Below are 25,220 nucleotides of genomic sequence, written 5' to 3'. Positions count from 1 at the left end.
TCTCACGTTGGACGTCACTGCAGTCTGTCTGGATCAGCTGGAGGAATACTATACGCAGACAAATAGACCTGTCAAATAATGTTATGTAACATACTTAATATAACTCTTATGAGTGTTCAACAGCTCATTATTTATTTAATTAAAAACATCATATATTAAATTACTCCAATTATATATATATACTGTCATTAATGTTGTTGCAAGCCATAAATGTTTCCTACTTTATGTGGTGGAATAATATATTTTTCAGTTTGACACAGTTTAATTTAAAAATATCTTCCCTTTAAATTGTAAAACGTCAACATTATTACTGTGATAAGCTCCCGCGAGCAACGCGGCGAATTAGCCGGCGGCTAACCCCACTAGCCTCCGCATTAGCTCACGGCTAACCACCGCGGCTAATTCGTGTTTAACTCCCGCGGGTCTGCGGTTAAATCCCGGTTAGCTAGCGGTTAGCTAGCGGTTAGCTCGAGGCTAACTCCGCGGTTGAGTCCGCGGCGTTAAGGTAGCGGCTAGCTAGCTCCGTTAGCTCCGCTAGCTCGCTAACATACATGAGCTATGGTGGACGGCTAGTCGTTAGCGTCTGTTAGCAGTTTAGCTATTCACTGACCTAATAAGATGAAGGAAACGGGTCAGGGATGTTGTGTCAGGAGTTTCAGCAAAGCAGCCAGATATAATTTGTGTTTAAAATAAAGAAAAAAGGTCAAACATGACTGAGAAGTTGTCATTCAGTCAATGAGAAGAGCAATAGCTAAGAGGCCCAGCAGCTGTGTGAAAGCACCAAGGGAGACAGGGATGGTTTGGGGGGTTTTAATGTTTTGGCAGATCCTGTTTTCCACTGGGAGCTTAAATAGTGGCTAGCGCTGACGCGCTAGCTGCTCTGCTTTCTCTGTCCGTCATTTTACACACGCAGATTCAAATTAAGTGCTAAGAACTACTAAAATGGCTGCCTAATGTTAGCATTAGGTTAATGCATGTCTTTAATTTTTAGTGGCAAGAAATTAGTGGCTAGCTATTCGCTAACATGCTAATGGTGCCACTAATGCTACCACCAATTTCTACCACTAAAAATTAGCATTAGCCGCTAATGGTAACAATTAACATGACGCGCTAGCCACTAATTTTAACATTGGTTTAGTGTTAGCATGTCTTTTAAGCCACTAAAAATTAAATACATGCTAATTGCTAACATGCTAATTGCTAATATGCTATTCGCTAACATGCTAATGCTGCCACTAATGCTACCACCAATTTCTTGCCACTAAAAAGTAGCATTAGCCGCTAATGGTAACTATTAACATGACGCGCTAGCCACTAATTTTAACATTGGTTTAGTGTTAGCATGTCTTTTAAGCCACTAAAAATTAAATACATGCTAATTGCTAACATGCTAATTGCTAATATGCTATTCGCTAACATGCTAATGCTGCCACTAATGCTACCACCAATTTCTTGCCACTAAAAAGTAGCATTAGCCGCTAATGTTAGCAATTAACATGACGCGCTAGCCAATGACAGACAGACACCTGTCATTGTTCAACTTAGGTGCCAAAAGCCAAAATGGCTGCCCCACATACCAGTTACTTATGTCAGTTGGAAGTTTCCCGCCTCTTTCTGTGGAGACCCTCCTCTTCTGCTGCGTGTGAGCGTGTGTATGCCCGTTGGGGCCTTGTTGTCACGGTTACCAGTTTGAATTTCAGTTAGAAGATGGCTAGAGGGAGAGAAAATGCTGAAACAAACCTCCTCGAACAGGAAGGCCTTGTGGCCAAACCGTGTTTCCAATCATTGAACCGACTTCACTTTGGGCATCTTGAGTCTTTCCTGAACGTCTAGATATGCAGTTTGTGGGTAAAATGAAGAAATGTGAGCTATAAAGAGCGATTCAAAGAAAGGATTGCTTCTGCTTTGCTCCAGAAATTTAACATGGCAGTCTATGAAGCTGTGGATGGGTGTTGCTGGCGCATCTTTGCGTCTCACGCCAAAACTATAAGACTTTACAGCTTTAGCAGACGAATTTGAGCGAGAAGACAAATTTTCCTACGTTTCTATGTATAAATTATGTCTGAGGTGTGAAATTTGTGGCCACGGGAGCAGTTTCTGTTTTATTTTTTGCCTATTTTCTTCTCTCCTCCTCACTCTACCTGCCACTCTAGCACCAACATTCCGCGCAATACACACCCATTATAAACCCTGAAATTTGAGTAAAAACCTACACAACTCTGAGGCTTCATAGTTTAAAAACGGTAAAAGTTGTCGATAAGTGAAGTGAATCGCTGAAGAGAAGGCAAGAGTACCTACGTTTTAAAATTTAAATGGAGTCTCTCGGTGAAAGTATGCCAGAGCAGTTCATTGTTGAAAATGTCTGTTGTTTTTTTTTTTTTTCGGGCTTCTCCATTCATTTCAATGGGAAATTTTCTGCGGTTTTTCGCGAATAAATTCGCGAAAAACTCGTCAATCCCTTATAAAAGTAATAGCACGGGATTCGGGATCAAAACACACGTTTTGATATATCATGTGTTGGGGTCCTCTCGCCGGTTCGGGCCGCATTAATCGGCGAAAAAGGGCGGAAAATGAATAATAAGTAAAAAAAATAAAACTGCAAAGAAACACGCAGAAGATCAATAGTGGCCTCGTGCCTATGGCACGAGGCCACTCCTCCCATAGCTTGCTATGGGAGGAGTGGCCTCGTGTCATAGGCACTCGGCACTAATAATAAGAAGAAAGTCGCTGCGTTTCTATGCTGACTACAGTGCCCATACTAGTCAGCGGCGGAAATCATTTGTGGGTGTACAGAAGTATCTACGCGAGAAGGGCATCCCATCCTTCATGATCTATCCTGCCACTCTGAAGATCACCCTGGGCGGCGAACAACGCAGCTTTACTACTCCGGAGGAAGCAGAGGAGTTTCTACGAGGGTCTCGGCATGGGGTCTCGACAACGCGCGCGGCAGCCCATCAACACGGGGAAGTGATGGAGCAGGAGTGTTCCGGCACTTGAAGATAAGGCGAGGAGTTTTTCATGACCCGGATTTCACCGTAAGATCTGTCCTGGTTACAATGGACATCTATCTGTCCCATACTAATTGTGACATTGAGGGCTATTGGTCCCCTCCCAGGTTATACTACTAGTTACTGTTTCTAAGAGAGAATATGGACCCTGTCACACAGTTATGTTCATGTTTCAGAGGGACAATTTCAGTTATTTTTCATGTAGCCTGGGTCTGTCAATAGTGGGCCTCACATTTTTGTTTCAACTGCTTATATTCCTGCCAGGTCAGTTATGTTTGTAAGTGGGATACAACCGAGTTTTGGAGTCTCAATGAGCTGCGTTATGCAGTGGTCAAGTTACACAGAAACACGGGTTTTGGGGTATGGGCATGGCAGCAATGGGGTGGGTGTGGGTCTCCTACTGGACCATATGCTTGGATACTTGGTTTACAGTAAGTTGTATAACTGGAATATAACTACAGTGATTTTTGATAATGGTTAAACTGACTATTCTGAGTCTAAATGTCCGGGGCTTAAATGTCAATATCAAGAGGGTTAAATGTCAGGAATTGATGCGTCGAGCAAATGCAGACATAGTACTAATTCAGGAATCCCACTTAAAACAAGGAGATGTCCAAAGGATGCAAAATAAACAATATATGGTGATATCCTCCTCCAGCAGTGGGTCTAGCTCAAAAGGAGTAATGATTATGTTTAAGAGGAATTTACCCGTGAAAATTGAAGGGACTAGTAACGATAAATGTGGGCGAGTAGCATATGTGTGCACATCAATTTACAATACGAAGGTTGCATTTGTATCGGTGTATGCACCAGCAGTCTTTGAAGATAATTTCTATCCTGACCTCACAGAGGAATTACTGAAACTCACAGAATATGAAATAGTTCTAGGAGGTGACATGAATGCGGTCTGTAACCTTGATTTAGACAGATCTACAAGCTCATTTACACACAGTCAGCAATCAGCCTCTACGGCTCTGAATACAATGATAAACAACTTGAACTTTTTTGATGTTTGGCGATTTCAAAACCCCGGTAGTCAAGATTACACTTGTTTCTCTGCATATCATAAAACATTTTCAAGGATTGATTATTTTCTACTGTCACGTAGTTTGAAGGATTGTGTAACACCTGTTAAATTTCTCCCAGCCACACTGGCTGATCACAACCCATTAGTTCTCAGTATTGATCTCAGTTTCAAATCCAAAAAATCTCAGAGATGGCGTTTCAACACCTCTCTTTTAAATGACACTGCATTTGTCTCTGAATTTAGAACTAAACTGTCCACATTTCTCCAAGACAATATGGGCTCCGTTGATGATGCTAGGTTAGTGTGGATGGCGACAAAGGGTTTTATCCGGGATTTTACAACGTCATACGCATCACATGTGAAAAAGCTTAGGAATCTTAAGATTAAGGAGTTGGAGGAGAAATGTTTATGCCTGGAGAGGGCTCTAAAGCAAAACTATTCTGACACAATTAATGACGAGTTACAGGTCGTTAGACAAGAGCTGAATGATTTATTACGCAAACGAGCGGAATTCATTATACATAGAACTAGGCAAAATTATTATTGCAACGGAAGTAAGCCCAGCAGGCTCTTGGCCCTAAAATTAAAACAGTGTGAATCAAAAGCGTCCATCGATTCAATACACCACCCTACTAAAGGCCTGGTTTCTAATCCAGCAGAGATAAATAACACCTTTCAGGCATATTACAAGGATTTATATACGTCGTCTGATAGCTTTGACCCAGAAGTGTGTAATAATTTTCTGGAAGGGTTGGATCTGCCCACCCTACAGGGAGAAGAGGCAGCAGACCTGGGCCGCCTGATAACTTTGCAGGAATTAAAAGTTGCACTGAGTAAAATGTTAAGAGGGAAATCTCCAGGCCCTGATGGGATTCCGCCTGAAGTGCTCTTGCATTTCTGGGACCTCCTCGGACCGGTTCTTCTGGACTCCATCCAGACTGCTTTAGAAAAAGGTGCCTTTCATGAACACACCAATGTAGCTTTAATCTCATTGTTACCAAAGAAGGGCAAGGACCCATTACAATGCTCTAACTACAGACCTGTATCTCTGATAAATTCGGATCTAAAAATTTACTCCAAATTGCTGGCACTACGCCTGGAGCGCTATATGGATAAACTAATTCACATCGACCAAACTGGGTTCATGAAGGGCCGTCTTGCTGCGGATAACATTAGGCGTTTAATGCATATAATAGAAGAATCTAAACAGCTTCAGGCACCGTGTGCTATTCTGTCACTTGATGCTGCCAAAGCTTTTGACAGGGTCGAGTGGCAGTATTTGTGGGCAGTACTGCGAAAATTTCAACTAGGTGAAGCTTTTATTAAGATGATACAAATTCTGTATGCAAACCCCTCGGCTATGGTCAACACAAACGGATTGAACTCCAGACCCTTTCCTATTTTCCGCGGTACGAGACAGGGCTGCGGCCTCTCCCCGAGCCTGTTCATTCTATCCCTCGAACCGTTTACGCAGCACCTTCGGCAAAATTCGGTCATGTCCCCTATCCAAATCAGACAGACTTCTCATACCCTGTCGGCCTTTGCGGACGACGTCCTTATTTATATGACAGACATAGAAAACTCTATTAACTCTTTATTAGTGGCTTTTGAGGATTTCAAACAGCAGTCAGGATTTATGATCAATTGGACAAAATCAGCTCTGATGTTGCTAAATGAAGCTGCTAAGAAAGTCAAAATATCAAGCCGGATTCCTATAGTAACTCAAATTACATACTTGGGTATACAGATACACCCCTCCATCCAGAAAATAGTGAAGAGCAACTATGAAAGAATTCTTAAGGAAGTTGAACGTGATCTTGCTAACTGGACCAGGCTACCTGCCTCATTGCAGACGCGTATATCTGTAGTTAAAATGAATATCTTGTCTCGTGTTAATTTCTTGAGTATGATGATTCCACTCTCTCCCTCTCCAGACTACTGGGTTAAAATTGATAAATTGTTACGTGGATATATTTGGAATAATGGCCATCCAAAACTTAAGCTTTCTGTTCTACAGAGACCCAAAGATCAGGGCGGGCTCGCCCTCCCAAATTTCAAAGTATACCACCAATCCTTCCAGCTACGTCCTGTCATGGCTTGGCTTGACGGTCGCTCATGTGTCTCATGGAAATCTTTAGAGAAAAACCTAGTTCACCCGAGGAGATTGGAGGACATTTTATTTTCTGGCATAAAAGATAAATACTGTAGGCTGCACTATGGCCCCATTATTGCCAACACAATAAAACATTTTAGGATAGTTGAGAGAGAACTGAAGGGGAACTTAAAGTGGCACAGTGATGCCCCTCTGTGGCACAACGTGAATGTACAGATTGGAAATAAGCCACTGGACTTTAAACCATGGTCTTTGAAAGGTATTAATGTTGTCGGGGACCTGTATGATAGAAATGGTATGCTTAGCTATCAGGATTTGAAGGACCGCTTTGATCTGCAGGACTCTTCTTTTTTTTATTATTTACAAATAAGATCGGCACTTAAGGCACATGGTGTGCCACTGAGGGCTAAACTTCCCATACATCCTCTGATAAATTGGATAAATTCCCTTCCCTGCAGGGGCTTTGTTTCGAAAGTCTACTCCAAACTATCCGGACAGCAAGAGACTCTACTGATGATCAGAGCATGGCTGAGAGACTTTGGTCAGAAGGATGACGACATTTCCTGGAACAATGTATGGGAGAACATTTTTCAAGCTTCCAAAAATCCAAATCACCAACTCATTCACTTCAAAGTGTGTCACAGACTCTATTATACACCTGTCACTAGGTTTCGCATGAAACTGATACCAAGTCCAAGCTGTACCATGTGCCAACTTAACGCAATAGGATGTTATAAACACATGATGTGGGAATGTCCCTCTGTTCAGGCCTTTTGGGGCCGGGTGTCCAAAGTCTTGTCTGAATTACTAGGTACTACTATAACATGCAATCCAATCTTACTTCTCCTTAATGATGATTCTCAAATACATATAAGTGAGAAACAACGTAAACTATTGCTGAGCGGCCTCACAGCTGCTAAAAAAATCCTAGTGCAAAGATGGCTACCACCTCATGATCTTAGTACTAGGAAATGGTTGATTTATTTTCACGATATAGTGTTACTTGAGTTGTCTACGGCACGGATTAATAATGCTAAAGCCTCCACTTTGGAGATGTGGTTAGGTGCAGCTACACAGATAAAGGATAAACTTCTTGGGTTGTGAACAAGAGGGACACCACTTACTACAATGTATTGTTGACACTTGATGATGTTTGAATCGTCCAGGGGAGACCGGGGAGGGAGGGATGCTGCCAGGGGGGTGGGAGGTGGGAGGGGGGTATTATGTCTCAAAAAAAAAAGAAAAAATGTACGGATGTTGCTGTATTCGCTATGCTTCAATAAAAAAAGTTCTTCACAAAAAAAAAAAAAAAAAAATAATAAGAAGAAAAAACGTAGTGAAGAACAATAGTTTGCAGTGCTTCGCACTGCAAACTATTGACTCCCATAGCTTTGCTATGAGGGTCAATAGTTTGCATTGCGTAGCTCTGCATCACTAACTAGACAATTCCCCTGCGGGAAATCGCGAGAGTGATGCAGTGGCCGCAGCAGTCTGCGATACCATGCTATATTGCTGTGATAGTACGATGCTACGATGCTAAGATGATGCTACTATGCCAAGATGCTACTACAATGCTATGATGCTAAGATACTAAGATGCTATGATACTAAGATGCTACAAAGCTAAGATACTATGTTGCTACGATGCTAAGATGCTACAATGCAATTATACTAAGATGCTATGATGCTTTAATGATCACCTGTTCATATAGTCATAATATAATCCTGGTGAAAATATTTGCGACTTACGTTGCAAATAATTTCATGTTTGACTACAAAAAGTAATGGTCAGGTCAAGACAGGTATGAAAGTATTCGCGACTTACGTCGCGAATGTCTTTACTAAGTAGCATGTCTTTACTACCATGAGCAGCAGCTATAACAAAAAGCACAACTCAAATAGTCATTTAAGGCCTGGTTCCTTCTGACTGGATGGGTGTGAGTTTGATGTCATGCAGGGTACAACAAACCAAACAGGATGAGGAGGATGCAGTAGGCCTGGCTGAGAGAGAGAGACACTGAGAAGGGTCGTCCTTTACGGCCTTCTACAAACTGAAGGTCAGGTACAGGCAGCAGACCCCTCCCAGCTCCACCTGAAAGCCAGCATCAAATAAGGAAGAGAGTGGGAGGGATCTCACTAGGATCCCCAGACAAAGAACGAGCAAATCGTAACAATTGATCGTTAATCATAATAATTTTAACAATAAAACTCATTACTCCTACCTGAGCAATAGTTTAACAGTTTACGGCACAGTTTTACAGTTAGAAAAACAATAATATTAAACTTAACACATCCAGGCTGTAACAAGGAATCAGCGATGAAGTGAAGACCTTCAAATTGTCCTGCGAGTCCAGCTCTTTGTCTCATGTTGGACGTCACTGCAGTCTGTCTGGATCAGCTGGAGGAAAACTATAGGCAGACAAATAGACATGTCAAATAATGTTATGTAACATACTTAATATAACTCTTATGAGTGTTCAACAGCTCATTATTTATTTAATTAAAAACATCATATATTAAATTACTCCAACTATATATATACTGTCATTAATGTTGTTGCAAGCCATAAATGTTTCCTACTTTATGTGGTGGAATAATATATTTTTCAGTTTGACACAGTTTAATTTAAAAATATCTTCCCTTTAAATTGTAAAACTTCAACATTATTACTGTGATAAGCACCCGCTAGCAAGGCGGCGAATTAGCCGGCGGCTAACCCCACTAGCCCCCGCGTTAGCTCACGGCTAACTGCCGCGGCTAATTCGTGTTTAACTCCCGCGGGTCCGCGGTTAAATCCCGGTTAGCTAGCGGTTAAATCCCGGTTAGCTCGAGGCTAGCTCGCGGTTAGCTCGAGGCTAACTCCGCGGTTGAGTCCGCGGCGGTTAGCTAGCGGCTAGCTAGCTCCGTTAGCTCCGCTAGCTTGCTAACATACATGCGCTATGCTGGAAGGCTAGTCGTCGGCTAAATCACTGGGCGGCTAGTCGTTAGCGTCTGTTAGCAGTTAAGCTATTCACTGACCTAATAAGATGAAGGAAACGGGCCAGGGATGTTGTGTCAGGAGTTTCAGCAAAGCAGCCAGATATAATTTGTGTTTAAAATAAAGGAAAAGGTCAAACATGAAGTTGTCATTCAGTCAATGAGAAGAGCTATAGCTAAGAGGCCCAGCAGCTGTGTGAAAGCACCAAGGGAGACATGGATGGTTTGGGGGGTTTTAATGTTTTGGCAGATCATGTTTTCCCCTGAGAGCTCTTTTCCCGCCTCTCGTCCCCAGCAGCTGCGTGTGTGAACGTGTGTAAGCTGGTTGGGGTCTGGTTGTCATGGCTACCAGGGTCAACTGCTCCTGTTAGAATGTCAGTTGGAAGACGGGGAGAGAAAGAGAGAAAATGCTGAAAAATCGCCTCGAACAGGAAGGACTTGTGGCCAAACCGTATTTCCAATCATTGAACCGACTTAACTTTGGGCATCTTGAGGCTTTCCTGAACGTCTAGATATTTAATTTGTGGGTAAAATGAAGAAATGTGACCTATTCAAAGCGATTCAAAGAAAGGTTACGTCTGCTTTCCTCCAGAAATTTCCCTGCCTTTTTAACATGGCAGTCTATGGAGCTGTGGGTGGGTGTTGCTGGCGCATCTTTGTGTCTGACGCCAAAACTATAAGACTTACAGCTTTAGCAGACGAATTTGAGTGAGAAGACACATTTTCCTACGTTTCTATGTATAAATTATGTCTGTCGTGTGAAATTTGTGGCCACAGGAGCAGTTTCTCTGCAGTTTTTTGACTAACTTTCTTCTCCCCTCCTCACTCTAGCTGATGATGTCATCCACTCTAGCACAAACATTCCGCGCAATACACACCCATTATAAACCCTGAAATTTGAGTAAAAACCTACACAACTCTGAGGCTTCATAGTTTAAAAACGGTAAAAGTTGTCGACAAGTGAAGTGAATCTCTGAAGAGAAGGCAAGAGTACCTACGTTTTAAAGTTTAAATGAAGTCTCTCGGTTAAAGTATGCCAGAGCAGTTCATTGTTGAAAATGTCTGTTGAAATATTTTTTTTTTCGGGCTTCTCCATTCATTTCAATTGGGAAATTTGTCGCAGTTTTTTCGCGACTATGTCGCGAAAAAATCTTGTTTGAAAGAACTGTATAGAAGCACACCGAGTCCGATCGAGACGCACGTTTTGATGTATTTTGTGTCTGTGTGCGACGAACGGTATTTGAGTTGAAAGGTTTCGAAAATGCGTAGGAAAAAGTTTAATAATAATAATAATAATAATAAGAAGAAAAACGTAGTGAAGAACAATAGTTTGCAGTGCTTCGCACTGCAAACTATTGACTCCCATAGCTTTGCTATGAGGGTCAATAGTTTGCATTGCGTAGCACTGCATCACTAACTAGACAATTCCCCTGCGGGAAATCGCGAGAGTGATGCAGTGGCCGCAGCAGTCTGCGATACCATGCTATATTGCTGTGATAGTACGATGCTATGATGATGCTACTATGCCAAGATACTAAGATGCTATGATACTAAGATGCTACAAAGCTAAGATACTATGTTGCTACGATGCTAAGATGCTACAATGCAATTATACTAAGATGCTATGATGCTTTAATGATCACCTGTTCATATAGTCATAATATAATCCTGGTGAAAATATTTGCGACTTACGTCGCAAATAATTTCATGTTTGACTACAAAAAGTAATGGTCAGGTCAAGACAGGTATGAAAGTATTCGCGACTTACGTCGCGAATGTCTTTACTAAGTAGCATGTCTTTACTACCATGAGCAGCAGCTATAACAAAAAGCACAACTCAAATAGTCATTTAAGGCCTGGTTCCTTCTGACTGGATGGGTGTGAGTTTGATGTCATGCAGGGTACAACAAACCAAACAGGATGAGGAGGATGCAGTAGGCCTGGCTGAGAGAGAGAGACACTGAGAAGGGTCGTCCTTTATGCTTCGCCTTCTACAAACTGAAGGGCAGGTACAGGCAGCAGACCCCTCCCAGCTCCACCTGAAAGCCAGCATCAAATAAGGAAGAGAGTGGGAGGGATCGTCACACCCCCACCTTTAAGAGGGCTGTCCTCACTAGGATCCCCAGACAAAGAACGAGCAAATCGTAATAATTGATCGTTAATCATAATAATTTTAACAATAAAACTCATTACTCCTACCTGAGCAATAGTTTAACAGTTTACGACACAGTCTTACAGTTAGAAAAACGTCAATATTAAACTTAACACATCCAGGCTGTAACAAGGAATCAGCGATGAAGTGAAGACCTTCAAACTGTCCTGTTAGTCCAGCTCTTTGTCTCATGTTGGACGTCACTGCAGTCTGTCTGGATCAGCTGGAGGAAAACTATACGCAGACAAATAGACATGTCAAATAATGTTATGTAACATACTGAATATAACTCTTATGAGTGTTCAACAGCTCATTATTTATTTAATTAAAAATATCATATTATATTAAATTACTCCAATTATTTATATATACTGTCATTAATGTTGTTACAAGCCATAAACGTTTCCTACTTTATGTGGTGGAATAATATATTTTTCAGTTTGACACAGTTTTAGTGGCTAACCCCACTAGCCTCCGCGTTAGCTCGCGGCTAACTCCCGCGGGTCCGCGGTTAAATCCCGGTTAGCTCGCGGTTAAGTCCCGGTTAGCTCGCGGTTAAATCCCGGTTAGCTTGCGGTTAGCTCGAGGCTAGCTCGCGGTTAGCTCGAGGCTAACTCCGCGGTTTAGTCCGCGGCGGTTAGCTAGCTGCTAGCTCCGCTAGCTCGCTAACATACATGAGCTATGCTGGAAGGCTAGCCTAAGGCTAAAACATTGGGCAGCTAGTAGTTAACTTCTATTAACAGTTCAGCTATGTTGGGCACAAACACTTAACATATAAATAATTCTAGAAACTCACTTACCTAATAAAGTGATAGCACCAACAGAGGAGGGAGGGAGAGAGAGAGGGAAGGAGGGAGAGGGAGAGAGAGAGCGAGAGGGAGAGGGGGGGGGGGGGGGGGGTCATGGAGTGTTCTGTCTCCCCATTGTAACAGTGTGAGAGTCCCTAATGTTTTGTCAGTCTGTGTCTGTAATGCTATAGTGGGAGGGGAGGTGGGGGGGTTGGAGTGGGGGGGTCATAGTGTCAGGTTCTGGCTCCCTACTATAGTCCTGTAATGGGTTTAGGGGGTCATAATGTTTTGGCAGTCTGTGTCTGTAATGCTATAGTGGGAGGGGGGGTGGGGGGGGGTTGGAGTGGGGGGGTCATAATGTCAGGTTCTGGCCCCCTACAGTACTGCAGTAATGGTTTGAGGGGGTTTTAATGTTTTGGCAGATCCTGTTATCCACTGAGAACTCTTTTCCCGCCACTCGGGTCTGGTTGTCATGGCTACCAGGGTCAACTGCTGCTCCTTCTCCTTCTCCCTCTCACCTCTGCCTGAGTCAGAGGGAAAGTGCAGACTAGGATTTGCCCTCCGAACAAATGCTTGTATCTCAAAAACTACAAGTGCTATCGAGAAAACAAACACATCGTGAGCGTCAGCCAAGGGTTTTCTACAATTTAGTGTTGTCGCCACGCGCGTACTGCCAAAATTGTGGCCGTAGTCGTTTTGGAAAGAAAGTATGCGACACGAAAAAATCGTCGAGAAATCCCTCTCGATTTCCACATACACACACATGGGGAAAAATTCGAAAAGCTGTCGCCGCACTCCTCTCTCAGAGGAGCCTCCAGTCCAAACCGTACGTCCCACACATATCAAACCAACACCATCTTAAAGCCAACAAAAATCCCTACGTTTTTATGTATTTTTTATCTCTGTACCTCAAAAAATGTGGCCACCACGTGAGATTGAACCTTTTTTTTTCAGAATATCACCGAAACTCTGAAGTTAGAGTGAGGCTCAGAGGGAGGGATTTTTAATTTTTTTCCCCAAATTTCACCAAACGTAAACTGCGACCCTGACCAAACCGTAAAAGGTATCGATACGCCGTTTTCAGGAAGAGAAAGCTACACTTCCCGTGCCTCGTACAAACTTCCAAGCAAGTTTCTACTACAAAGCATGGCCGAGTAATCGCTGGACAAAGCCAAGCTGTAAATTTTGGAATGTTGCCGCTTTTTTCGGGCTTCTCCATTCATTTCAATGGGAAATTGATCGCGTTTTTTTCGCGACTATGTCGCGAAAAAATCTTGTTTGGAAGAACTGTATAGAAGCACACCGAGTCCGATCGAGACGCACGTTTTGATGTATTTTGTGTCTGTGTGCGACGAACGGTATTTGAGTTGAAAGGTTTCGAAAATCGGCCGTAGGAAAAAGTTTAATAATAACTAGAAAATTCCCGCAGGAAATTTTGAGAGTGCCGAGTGGGCTGTTGCCGGGGTTGTGTATTGAAAAAGCACACCTCAAATAGTATTTTTTAACATGTATATTTACACACATGAGCCACTAATTCTAGCATTAGCCACAAATGTTAGCACGCTAGCTACTCATGGCAGTAAAGCATTAACCACAAACGTTAGCAATTAGCATGATGAGCTAGCCACTAATTTTAGCATTGGCTTAGTGTGGTATAGCTTCACAATACCCTCAAATAGTAATTTTTAACATGTATATTTACACACATGAGTCACTAATTCTAGCATAAGCTGCTAATGTTAGCAATTAGCATGATGCGCTAGCCACTAATTTTAGCATTGGCTTAGTGTGGTATAGCTTCACAATACCCTCAAATAGTAATTTTTAACATGTATATTTACACACATGAACCACTAATTCTAGCATAAGCTGCTAATGTTAGCAATTAGCATGATGCGCTAGCCACTAATTTTAGCATTGGCTTAGTGTGGTATAGCTTCACAATACCCTCAAATAGTAATTTTTAACATGTATATTTACACACATGAGCCACTAATTCTAGCATTAGCCATAAATGTTAGCAATTAGCATGTCTTTACTACCACGAGCGGCTCGCACGCTAGCTACTCATGGCAGTAAAGCATTAACCACAAATGTTAGCAATTAGCATGTCTTTACTACCACGAGCGGCTGGCACGCTAGCTACTCATGGCAGTAAAGCATTAACCACAAATGTTAGCAATTAGCATGATTCGCTAGCCACTAATTTTAGCATTGGCTTCGTGTGGTATAGCTTCACAATACCCTCAAATAGTAATTTTTAACATGTATATTTACACACATGAGCCACTAATTCTAGCATTAGCCACAAATGTTAGCAAATAGCATGTCTTTACATGCAGTCAAGCATTAGCCGCAAATGTTAGCAATTAGCATGTCTTTACTACCACGAGCGGCTAGCACGCTAGCTACTCATGGCAGTAAAGCGTTAACCACAAATGTTAGCAATTAGCATGTCTTTACTACCATGAGCAGCTAGCACGCTGGCTGCTCTTGGTAGTAAAGCATTAACCACAAACGTTAGCAATTAGCATGATGAGCTAGCCACTAATTTTAGCATTGGCTTAGTGTGGTATAGCTTCACAATACCCTCAAATAGTAATTTTTAACATGTATATTTACACACATGAGTCACTAATTCTAGCATAAGCTGCTAATGTTAGCAATTAGCATGATGCGCTAGCCACTAATTTTAGCATTGGCTTAGTGTGGTATAGCTTCACAATACCCTCAAATAGTAATTTTTAACATGTATATTTACACACATGAACCACTAATTCTAGCATAAGCTGCTAATGTTAGCAATTAGCATGATGCGCTAGCCACTAATTTTAGCATTGGCTTAGTGTGGTATAGCTTCACAATACCCTCAAATAGTAATTTTTAACATGTATATTTACACACATGAACCACTAATTCTAGCATAAGCTGCTAATGTTAGCAATTAGCATGATGCGCTAGCCACTAATTTTAGCATTGGCTTAGTGTGGTATAGCTTCACAATACCCTCAAATAGTAATTTTTAACATGTATATTTACACACATGAGCCACTAATTCTAGCATTAGCCATAAATGTTAGCAATTAGCATGTCTTTACTACCACGAGCGGCTCGCACGCTAGCTACTCATGGCAGTAAAGCATTAACCACAAATGTTAGCAATTAGCATGTCTTTACTACCACGAGCGGCTAGCACGCTAGCTACTCATGGCAGTAAAGCATTAACCACAAATGTTAGCAATTAGCATGATTCGCTAGCCACTAATTTTAGCATTGGCTTCGTGTGGTATAGCTTCACAATACCCTCAAATAGTAATTTTTAACATGTATATTTACACACATGAGCCACTAATTCTAGCATTAGCCACAAATGTTAGCAAATAGCATGTCTTTACATGCAGTCAAGCATTAGCCGCAAATGTTAGCAATTAGCATGTCTTTACTACCACGAGCGGCTAGCACGCTAGCTACTCATGGCAGTAAAGCGTTAACCACAAATGTTAGCAATTAGCATGTCTTTACTACCATGAGCAGCTAGCACGCTGGCTGCTCTTGGTAGTAAAGCATTAGCCACTAATGTTAGCAATTAGCATGTCTTTACTCCCATGAGCAGCAGCTATAACAAAAAGCACAACTCAAATAGTCATTTAAGGCCTGGTTCCTTCTGACTGGATGGGTGTGAGTTTGATGTCATGCAGGGTACAACAAACCAAACAGGATGAGGAGGATGCAGTAGGCCTGGCTGAGAGAGCGAGACACTGAGAAGGGTCGTCCTTTATGCCCTTCTACAAACTGAAGGGCAGGTACAGGCAGCAGACCCCTCCCAGCTCCACCTGAAAGCCAGCATCAAATAAGGAAGAGAGTGGGAGGGATCGTCACACCCCCACCTTTAAGAGGGGCATCCTCACTAGGATCCCCAGACAAAGAACGAGCAAATCGTAACAATTGATCGTTAATCATAATAATTTCAACAATAAAACTCATTACTCCTACCTGAGCAATAGTTTAACAGTTTACGGCACAGTCTTACAGTTAGAAAAACATCAATATTAAACTTAACACATCCAGGCTGTAACAAGGAATCAGCGATGAAGTGAAGACCTTCAAATTGTCCTGTTAGTCCAGCTCTTTGTCTCATGTTGGACGTCACTGCAGTCTGTCTGGATCAGCTGGAGGAAAACTATACGCAGACAAATAGACATGTCAAATAATGTTATGTAACATACTGAATATAACTCTTATGAGTGTTCAACAGCTCATTATTTATTTCATTAAAAACATCATATTATATTAAATTACTCCAATTATATATATATACTATCATTAATGTTGTTACAAGCCATAAACGTTTCGTACTTTATGTGATGGAATAATATATTTTTCAGTTTGACACAGTTTTAGTGGCTAACCCCACTAGCCTCCACGTTAGCTCGCGGCAAACTCCCGCGGGTCTGCGGTTAAATCCCGGTTAGCTCGCGGTTAAGTCCCGGTTAGCTCGCGGTTAAATCCCGGTTAGCTTGCCGTTAGCTCGAGGCTAGCTCGTGGTTAGCTCGAGGCTAACTCCGCGGTTTAGTCTCCCCATTGTAACAGTCTGAGAGTCCCTAATGTTTTGTCAGTCTGTGTCTGTAATGCTATAGTGGGAGGGGAGGTGGGGGGGTTGGAGTGGGGGGGTCATAGTGTCAGGTTCTGGCTCCCTACTATAGTCCTGTAATGGGTTTAGGGGGTCATAATGTTTTGGCAGTCTATTACTGTAATGCTTAAATGGAGTGGAGGGGGGTCATAGTGTCAGATTCTGCAGCCCAACTATAGTACTGTAATGGCTTAAGTGGTCATAATGTTTTGGCAGTCTGTGTCTGTAATGCTATAGTGGGAGGGGGGGTGGGGGGGGTTGGAGTGGGGGGGTCATAATGTCAGGTTCTGGCCCCCTACAGTACTGCAGTAATGGTGTGAGGGGGTTTTAATGTTTTGGCAGATCATGTTTTCCAGCAGCTGCGTGTGTGAACGTGTGTAAGCTGGTTGGGGTCTGGTTGTCATGGCTACCAGGGTCAACTGCTCCTGTCAGAATGTCAGTTGGAAGACGGGGAGAGAGAGAGAAAATGCTGAAAAAACGCCTCGAACAGGAAGGACTTGTGGCCAAACCGTATTTCCAATCATTGAACCGACTTAACTTTGGGCATCTTGAGGCTTTCCTGAACGTCTACATATGCAATTTGTGGGTAAAATGAAGAAATGTGACCTATTTAAAGCGATTCAAAAAAGGTTACTTCTGCTTTCCTCCAGAAATTTCCCTGCCTTTTTAACATGGCAGTCTATGGAGCTGTGGATGGGTGTTGCTGGCGCATCTTTGTGTCTGACGCCAAAACTATAAGACTTACAGCTTTAGCAGACGGATATGAGTGAGAAGACAAATTTTCCTACGTTTCTATGTATAAATTATGTCTGTCGTGTGAAATTTGTGGCCATGGGAGCAGTTTCTGTACAGTTTTTTGACTAATTTTCTTCTCTCCTCCTCACTCTAGCTGATGATGTCATCCACTCTAGCACAAACATTCCGCGCAATACACACCCATTATAAACCCTGAAATTTGAGTAAAAACCTACACAACTCTGAGGCTTCATAGTTTAAAAACGGTAAAAGTTGTCGACAAGTGAAGTGAATCTCTGAAGAGAAGGCAAGAGTACCTACGTTTTAAAGTTCAAATGAAGTCTCTCGGTTAAAGTATGCCAGAGCAGTTCATTGTTGAAAATGTCTGTTGATTTATTTATTTTTTCGGGCTTCTCCATTCATTTCAATGGGAAATTTATCGCGGTTTTTCGCGAATAAATTCGCGAAAAACTCACGAATCCCTTATAAAAGTAATAGCACGGGATTCGGGATCAAAACACACGTTTTGATATATCATGTGTTGGGGTCCTCTCGCCGGTTCGGGCCGCATTAATCGGCGAAAAAGGGCGGAAAATGAATAATAAGTAAAAAAAAATAAAACTGCAAAGAAACACGCAGAAGATCAATAGTGGCCTCGTGCCTATGGCACGAGGCCACTCCTCCCATAGCTTGCTATGGGAGGAGTGGCCTCGTGTCATAGGCACTCGGCACTAATAAGAAGAAAAACGTAGTGAAGAACAATAGTTTGCAGTGCTTCGCACTGCAAACTATTGACTCCCATAGCTTTGCTATGAGGGTCAATAGTTTGCATTGCGTAGCACTGCATCACTAATAATAAGAAGAAAAACGTAGTGAAGAACAATAGTTTGCAGTGCTTCGCACTGCAAACTATTGACCCCCATAGCTTTGCTATGAGAGGGGTCAATAGTTTGCATTGCAGGCACTGCATCACTAATAATAACTAGACAATTCCCCTGCGGGAAATCGCGAGAGTGATGCAGTGGCCGCAGCAGTCTGCGATACCATGCTATATTGCTGCGACAGTACGATGCTACGATGCTATGATGATGCTACTATGCCGAGATGCTACAATGCTATGATGCTAAGATACTAAGATGCTATGATACTAAGATGCTACAAAGCTAAGATACTATGTTGCTACGATGCTAAGATGCTACAATGCAATTATACTAAGATGCTATGATGCTTTAATGATCACCTGTTCATATAGTCATAATATAATCCTGGTGAAAATATTTGCGACTTACGTTGCAAATAATTTCATGTTTGACTACAAAAAGTAATGGTCACGTCAAGACAGGTATGAAAGTATTCGCGACTTACGTCGCGAATGTCTTTACTAAGTAGCATGTCTTTACTACCATGAGCAGCAGCTATAACAAAAAGCACAACTCAAATAGTCATTTAAGGCCTGGTTCCTTCTGACTGCATGGGTGTGAGTTTGATGTCATGCAGGGTACAACAAACCAAACAGGATGAGGAGGATGCAGTAGGCCTGGCTGAGAGAGAGAGACACTGAGAAATGGTCGTCCTTTACGCCCTTCTACAAACTGAAGGGCAGGTACAGGCAGCAGACCCCTCCCAGCTCCACCTGAAAGCCAGCATCAAATAAGGAAGAGAGTGGGAGGGATCTCACTAGGATCCCCAGACAAAGAACGAGCAAATCGTAACAATTGATCGTTAATCATAATAATTTTAACAATAAAACTCATTACTCCTACCTGAGCAATAGTTTAACAGTTTACGGCACAGTCTTACAGTTAGATAAACAATAATATTAAACTTAACACATCCAGGCTGTAACAAGGAATCAGCGATGAAGTGAAGACCTTCAAATTGTCCTGCGAGTCCAGCTCTTTGTCTCATGTTGGACGTCACTGCAGTCTGTCTGGATCAGCTGGAGGAAAACTATAGGCAGACAAATAGACATGTCAAATAATGTTATGTAACATACTTAATATAACTCTTATGAGTGTTCAACAGCTCATTATTTATTTAATTAAAAACATCATATTATATTAAATTACTCCAATTATATATATACTGTCATTAATGTTGTTGCAAGCCATAAATGTTTCCTACTTTATGTGGTGGAATAATATATTTTTCAGTTTGACACAGTTTAATTTAAAAATATCTTCCCTTTAAATTGTAAAACTTCAACATTATTACTGTGATAAGCACCCGCTAGCAAGGCGGCGAATTAGCCGGCGGCTAACCCCACTAGCCTCCGCGTTAGCTCACGGCGAACTGCCGCGGCTAATTCGTGTTTAACTCCCGCGGGTCCGCGGTTAAATCCCGGTTAGCTAGCGGTTAGCTCGAGGCTAACTCCGCGGTTGAGTCCGCGGCGTTAAGCTAGCGGCTAGCTAGCTCCGTTAGCTCCGCTAGCTTGCTAACATACATGAGCTATGCTGGAAGGCTAGTCGTCGGCTAAATCACTGGGCGGCTAGTCGTTAGCGTCTGTTAGCAGTTTAGCTATTCACTGACCTAATAAGATGAAGGAAACGGGTCAGGGATGTTGTGTCAGGAGTTTCAGCAAAGCAGACAGATATAATTTGTGTTTAAAATAAAGGAAAAGGTCATAATGTCAGGTTCTGGCCCCCTACAGTACTGCAGTAATGGTTTGGGGGGTTTTAATGTTTTGGCAGATCATGTTTTCCACTGAGAGCTCTTTTCCCGCCTCTCGTCCCCTGCAGCTGCGTGTGTGAACGTGTGTAAGCTGGTTGGGGTCTGGTTGTCATGGCTACCAGGGTCAACTGCTCCTGTTAGAATGTCAGTTGGAAGACGGGGAAAGAGAGAGAAAATGCTGAAAAATCGCCTCGAACAGGAAGGACTTGTGGCCAAACCGTATTTCCAATCATTGAACCGACTTAACTTTGGGCATCTTGAGGCTTTCCTGAACGTCTAGATGTGTAATTTGTAGGTAAAATGAAGAAATGTGACCTATTCAAAGCGATTCAAAGAAAGGTTACGTCTGCTTTCCTCCAGAAATTTCCCTGCCTTTTTAACATGGCAGTCTATGGAGCTGTGGGTGGGTGTTGCTGGCGCATCTTTGTGTCTGACGCCAAAACTATAAGACTTACAGCTTTAGCAGACGAATTTGAGTGAGAAGACACATTTTCCTACGTTTCTATGTATAAATTATGTCTGTCGTGTGAAATTTGTGGCCACGGGAGCAGTTTCTGTGCAGTTTTTTGACTAACTTTCTTCTCCCCTCCTCACTCTAGCTGATGATGTCATCCACTCTAGCACAAACATTCCGCGCAATACACACCCATTATAAACCCTGAAATTTGAGTAAAAACCTACACAACTCTGAGGCTTCATAGTTTAAAAACGGTAAAAGTTGTCGCTAAGTGAAGTGAATCTCTGAAGAGAAGGCAAGAGTACCTACGTTTTAAAGTTTAAATGAAGTCTCTCGGTTAAAGTATGCCAGAGCAGTTCATTGTTGAAAATGTCTGTTGAATTTTTTTTTTTTCGGGCTTCTCCATTCATTTCAATAGGGAAATTTGTCGCAGTTTTTTCGCGACTACGTCGCGAAAAAATCTTGTTTGAAAGAACTGTATAGAAGCACACCGAGTCCGATCGAGACGCACGTTTTGATGTATTTTGTGTCTGTGTGCGACGAACGGTATTTGAGTTGAAAGGTTTCGAAAATGCGTAGGAAAAAGTTTAATAATAACTAGACAATTCCCCTGCGGGAAATCGCGAGAGTGATGCAGTGGCCGCAGCAGTCTGCGATACCATGCTATATTGCTGTGATAGTACGATGCTACGATGCTACGATGATGCTACTATGCCAAGATGCTACAATGCTGAATGAATGAATTAATTTATTGATCATTGAGAGATACTCACGAGCACGAACGGGGGGACGAGCTTGAGAGCAGGGTCGGTGGGAAGGCTCCTCTCCGGCCGGGGGGGACGTCTGATGAAACATTAAGACCAAACACATACAGAACTCAGCAGTTAAGGAGAAAACAATAGATGTAACATTTCTAGAGCCATTTTCACGCAGACAGATGTCATTGTGGCACAGAAGCTTATCTACTGTGTAAATACCTCCAGGGGGGAAGGGGTGGACCTCAGCTCCTCCAGGTCGAGCCTCCTCCAGCGCTGCTTCACCGCCATGGAACGTCTGGACTTCCTAGGCATCCTGCTGACAAAAAATAGACAGAAAAAAAAAACAAGACAAAATACTTTTCAAAGCTTAACATGCTATCAAACCTATCAAACTAACCTAAACCCTAACCTTTACCTAAACTCTAACTACCTAATGTAAAATAATCTAATCTAAGACAAATTAATGTAATATGTTATACTTAAATTAAATCTGTGTAGATGAAGGTGTGGTGAATGTATGTGTGTGGGTGAGGTGGCGATACTGCTCTGTGATGGTTGAGGGCGATGAATCAACGATGATCACTCTCAGCTGTCGAAGCACAGGAACCCTTTAATCCTATCAAAGACAATGCAAAAAAATTGAAATGTCTTTCAAATGTTATAAGTAAATGTAAGCAACAAGCTAATAACAAAGCAGACACATGTTAAACATCTGTAGTTGTCATAAAGTGTGTGTTTTCCTTATACTAAGATGCTATGATGCTAAGATACTACAATGCTAAGATGCTTTAATGATGCTACAATGTTATGATGCTAAGATGCTTTAATGATGCTACCATGCTATGATGCTTTAATGATCACCTGTTCATATAGTCATAATATAATCCTGGTGAAATTATTTGCGATTTACGTCGCAAATAATTTCATGTTTGACTACAAAAAGTAATGGTCACGTCAAGACAGGTATGAAAGTATTCGCGACTTACGTCGCGAATGTCTTTACTAAGTAGCATGTCTTTACTACCATGAGCAGCAGCTATAACAAAAAGCACAACTCAAATAGTCATTTAAGGCCTGGTTCCTACTGACTGGATGGGTGTGAGTTTGATGTCATGCAGGGTACAACGAACCAAACAGGATGAGGAGGATGCAGTAGGCCTGGCTGAGAGAGAGAGACACTGAGAAGGGTCGTCCTTTATGCTTCGCCTTCTACAAACTGAAGGGCAGGTACAGGCAGCAGACCCCTCCCAGCTCCACCTGAAAGCCAGCATCAAATAAGGAAGAGAGTGGGACGGATCGTCACACCCCCACCAGGATTATATTATGACTATATGAACAGGTGAATTATTATGATTAACGATCAATTATTACAATTTGCTCGTTAATCATAATAATTTCAACAATAAAACTCATTACTCCTACCTGAGCAATAGTTGAACAGTTTACGGCACAGTCTTACAGTTAGAAAAACAATAATATTAAACTTAACACATCCAGGCTGTAACAAGGAATCAGCGATGAAGTGAAGACCTTCAAATTGTCCTGCGAGTCCAGCTCTTTGTCTCATGTTGGACGTCACTGCAGTCTGTCTGGATCAGCTGGAGGAAAACTATAGGCAGACAAATAGACATGTCAAATAATGTTATGTAACATACTGAATATAACTCTTATGAGTGTTCAACAGCTCATTATTTATTTAATTAAAAACATCATATTATATTAAATTACTCCAATTATATATATACTGTCATTAATGTTGTTGCAAGCCATAAATGTTTCCTACTTTATGTGGTGGAATAATATATTTTTCAGTTTGACACAGTTTAATTTAAAAATATCTTCCCTTTAAATTATAAAACTTCAACATTATTACTGTGATAAGCACCCGCTAGCAAGGCGGCGAATTAGCCGGCGGCTAACCCCACTAGCCTCCGCGTTAGCTCACGGCTAACTGCCGCGGCTAATTCGTGTTTAACTCCCGCGGGTCCGCGGTTAAATCCCGGTTAGCTAGCGGTTAGCTAGCGGTTAGCTCGAGGCTAACTCCACGGTTGAGTCCGCGGCGTTAAGGTAGCGGCTTGCTAGCTCCGTTAGCTCCGCTAGCTTGCTAACATACATGCGCTATGCTGGAAGGCTAGTCGTCGGCTAAATCACTGGGCGGCTAGTCGTTAGCGTCTGTTAGCAGTTAAGCTATTCACTGACCTAATAAGATGAAGGAAACGGGTCAGGGATGTTGTGTCAGGAGTTTCAGCAAAGCAGCCAGATATAATTTGTGTTTAAAATAAAGGAAAAGGTCATAATGTCAGGTTCTGGCCCCCTACAGTACTGCAGTAATGGTTTGGGGGGTTTTAATGTTTTGGCAGATCATGTTTTCCACTGAGAGCTCTTTTCCCGCCTCTCGTCCCCAGCAGCTGCGTGTGTGAACGTGTGTAAGCTGGTTGGGGTCTGGTTGTCATGGCTACCAGGGTCAACTGCTCCTGTTAGAATGTCAGTTGGAAGACGGGGAAAGAGAGAGAAAATGCTGAAAAATCGCCTCGAACAGGAAGGACTTGTGGCCAAACCGTATTTCCAATCATTGAACCGACTTGACTTTGGGCATCTTGAGGCTTTCCTGAACGTCTACATATGCAGTTTGTGGGTAAAATGACGAAATGTGACCTATTCTAAGCGATTCAAAGAAAGGTTACGTCTGCTTTCCTCCAGAAATTTCCCTGCCTTTTTAACATGGCAGTCTATGGAGCTGTGGATGGGTGTTGCTGGCGCATCTTTGTGTCTGACGCCAAAACTATAAGACTTACAGCTTTAGCAGACGAATTTGAGTGAGAAGACAAATTTTCCTACGTTTCTATGTATAAATTATGTCTGTCGTGTGAAATTTGTGGCCACGGGAGCAGTTTCTGTGCAGTTTTTTGACTAACTTTCTTCTCCCCTCCTCACTCTAGCTGATGATGTCATCCACTCTAGCACAAACATTCCGCGCAATACACACCCATTATAAACCCTGAAATTTGAGTAAAAACCTACACAACTCTGAGGCTTCATAGTTTAAAAACGGTAAAAGTTGTCGACAAGTGAAGTGAATCTCTGAAGAGAAGGCAAGAGTACCTACGTTTTAAAGTTGAAATGAAGTCTCTCGGTTAAAGTATGCCAGAGCAGTTCATTGTTGAAAATGTCTGTTGAATTTTTTTTTTTTTCGGGCTTCTCCATTCATTTCAATTGGGAAATTTGTCGCAGTTTTTTCGCGACTACGTCGCGAAAAAATCGTGTTTGAAAGAACTGTATAGAAGCACACCGAGTCCGATCGAGACGCACGTTTTGATGTATTTTGACCTGTGTGCGACGAACGGTATTTGAGTTGAAAAGTTTCGAAAATGCGTAGGAAAAAGTTTAATAATAACTAGACAATTCCCCTGCGGGAAATCGCGAGAGTGATGCAGTGGCCGCAGCAGTCTGCGATACCATGCTATATTGCTGTGATAGTACGATGCTACGATGCTACGATGATGCTACTATGCCAAGATGCTACAATGCTGAATGAATGAATTAATTTATTGATCATTGAGAGATACTCACGAGCACGAACGGGGGGACGAGCTTGAGAGCAGGGTCGGTGGGAAGGCTCCTCTCCGGCCGGGGGGGACGTCTGATGAAACATTAAGACCAAACACATACAGAACTCAGCAGTTAAGGAGAAAACAATAGATGTAACATTTCTAGAGCCATTTTCACGCAGACAGATGTCAATGTGGCACAGAAGCTTATCTACTGTGTAAATACCTCCAGGGGGGAAGGGGTGGACCTCAGCTCCTCCAGGTCGAGCCTCCTCCAGCGCTGCTTCACCGCCATGGAACGTCTGGACTTCCTAGGCATCCTGCTGACAAAAAATAGACAGAAAAAAAAAACAAGACAA

Source organism: Chelon labrosus, assembly GCF_963514085.1.
Source record: "Chelon labrosus genome assembly, chromosome: 1".
Lineage (NCBI taxonomy): Eukaryota > Metazoa > Chordata > Actinopteri > Mugiliformes > Mugilidae > Chelon > Chelon labrosus.
This window is presented reverse-complemented; position numbering follows the sequence as displayed.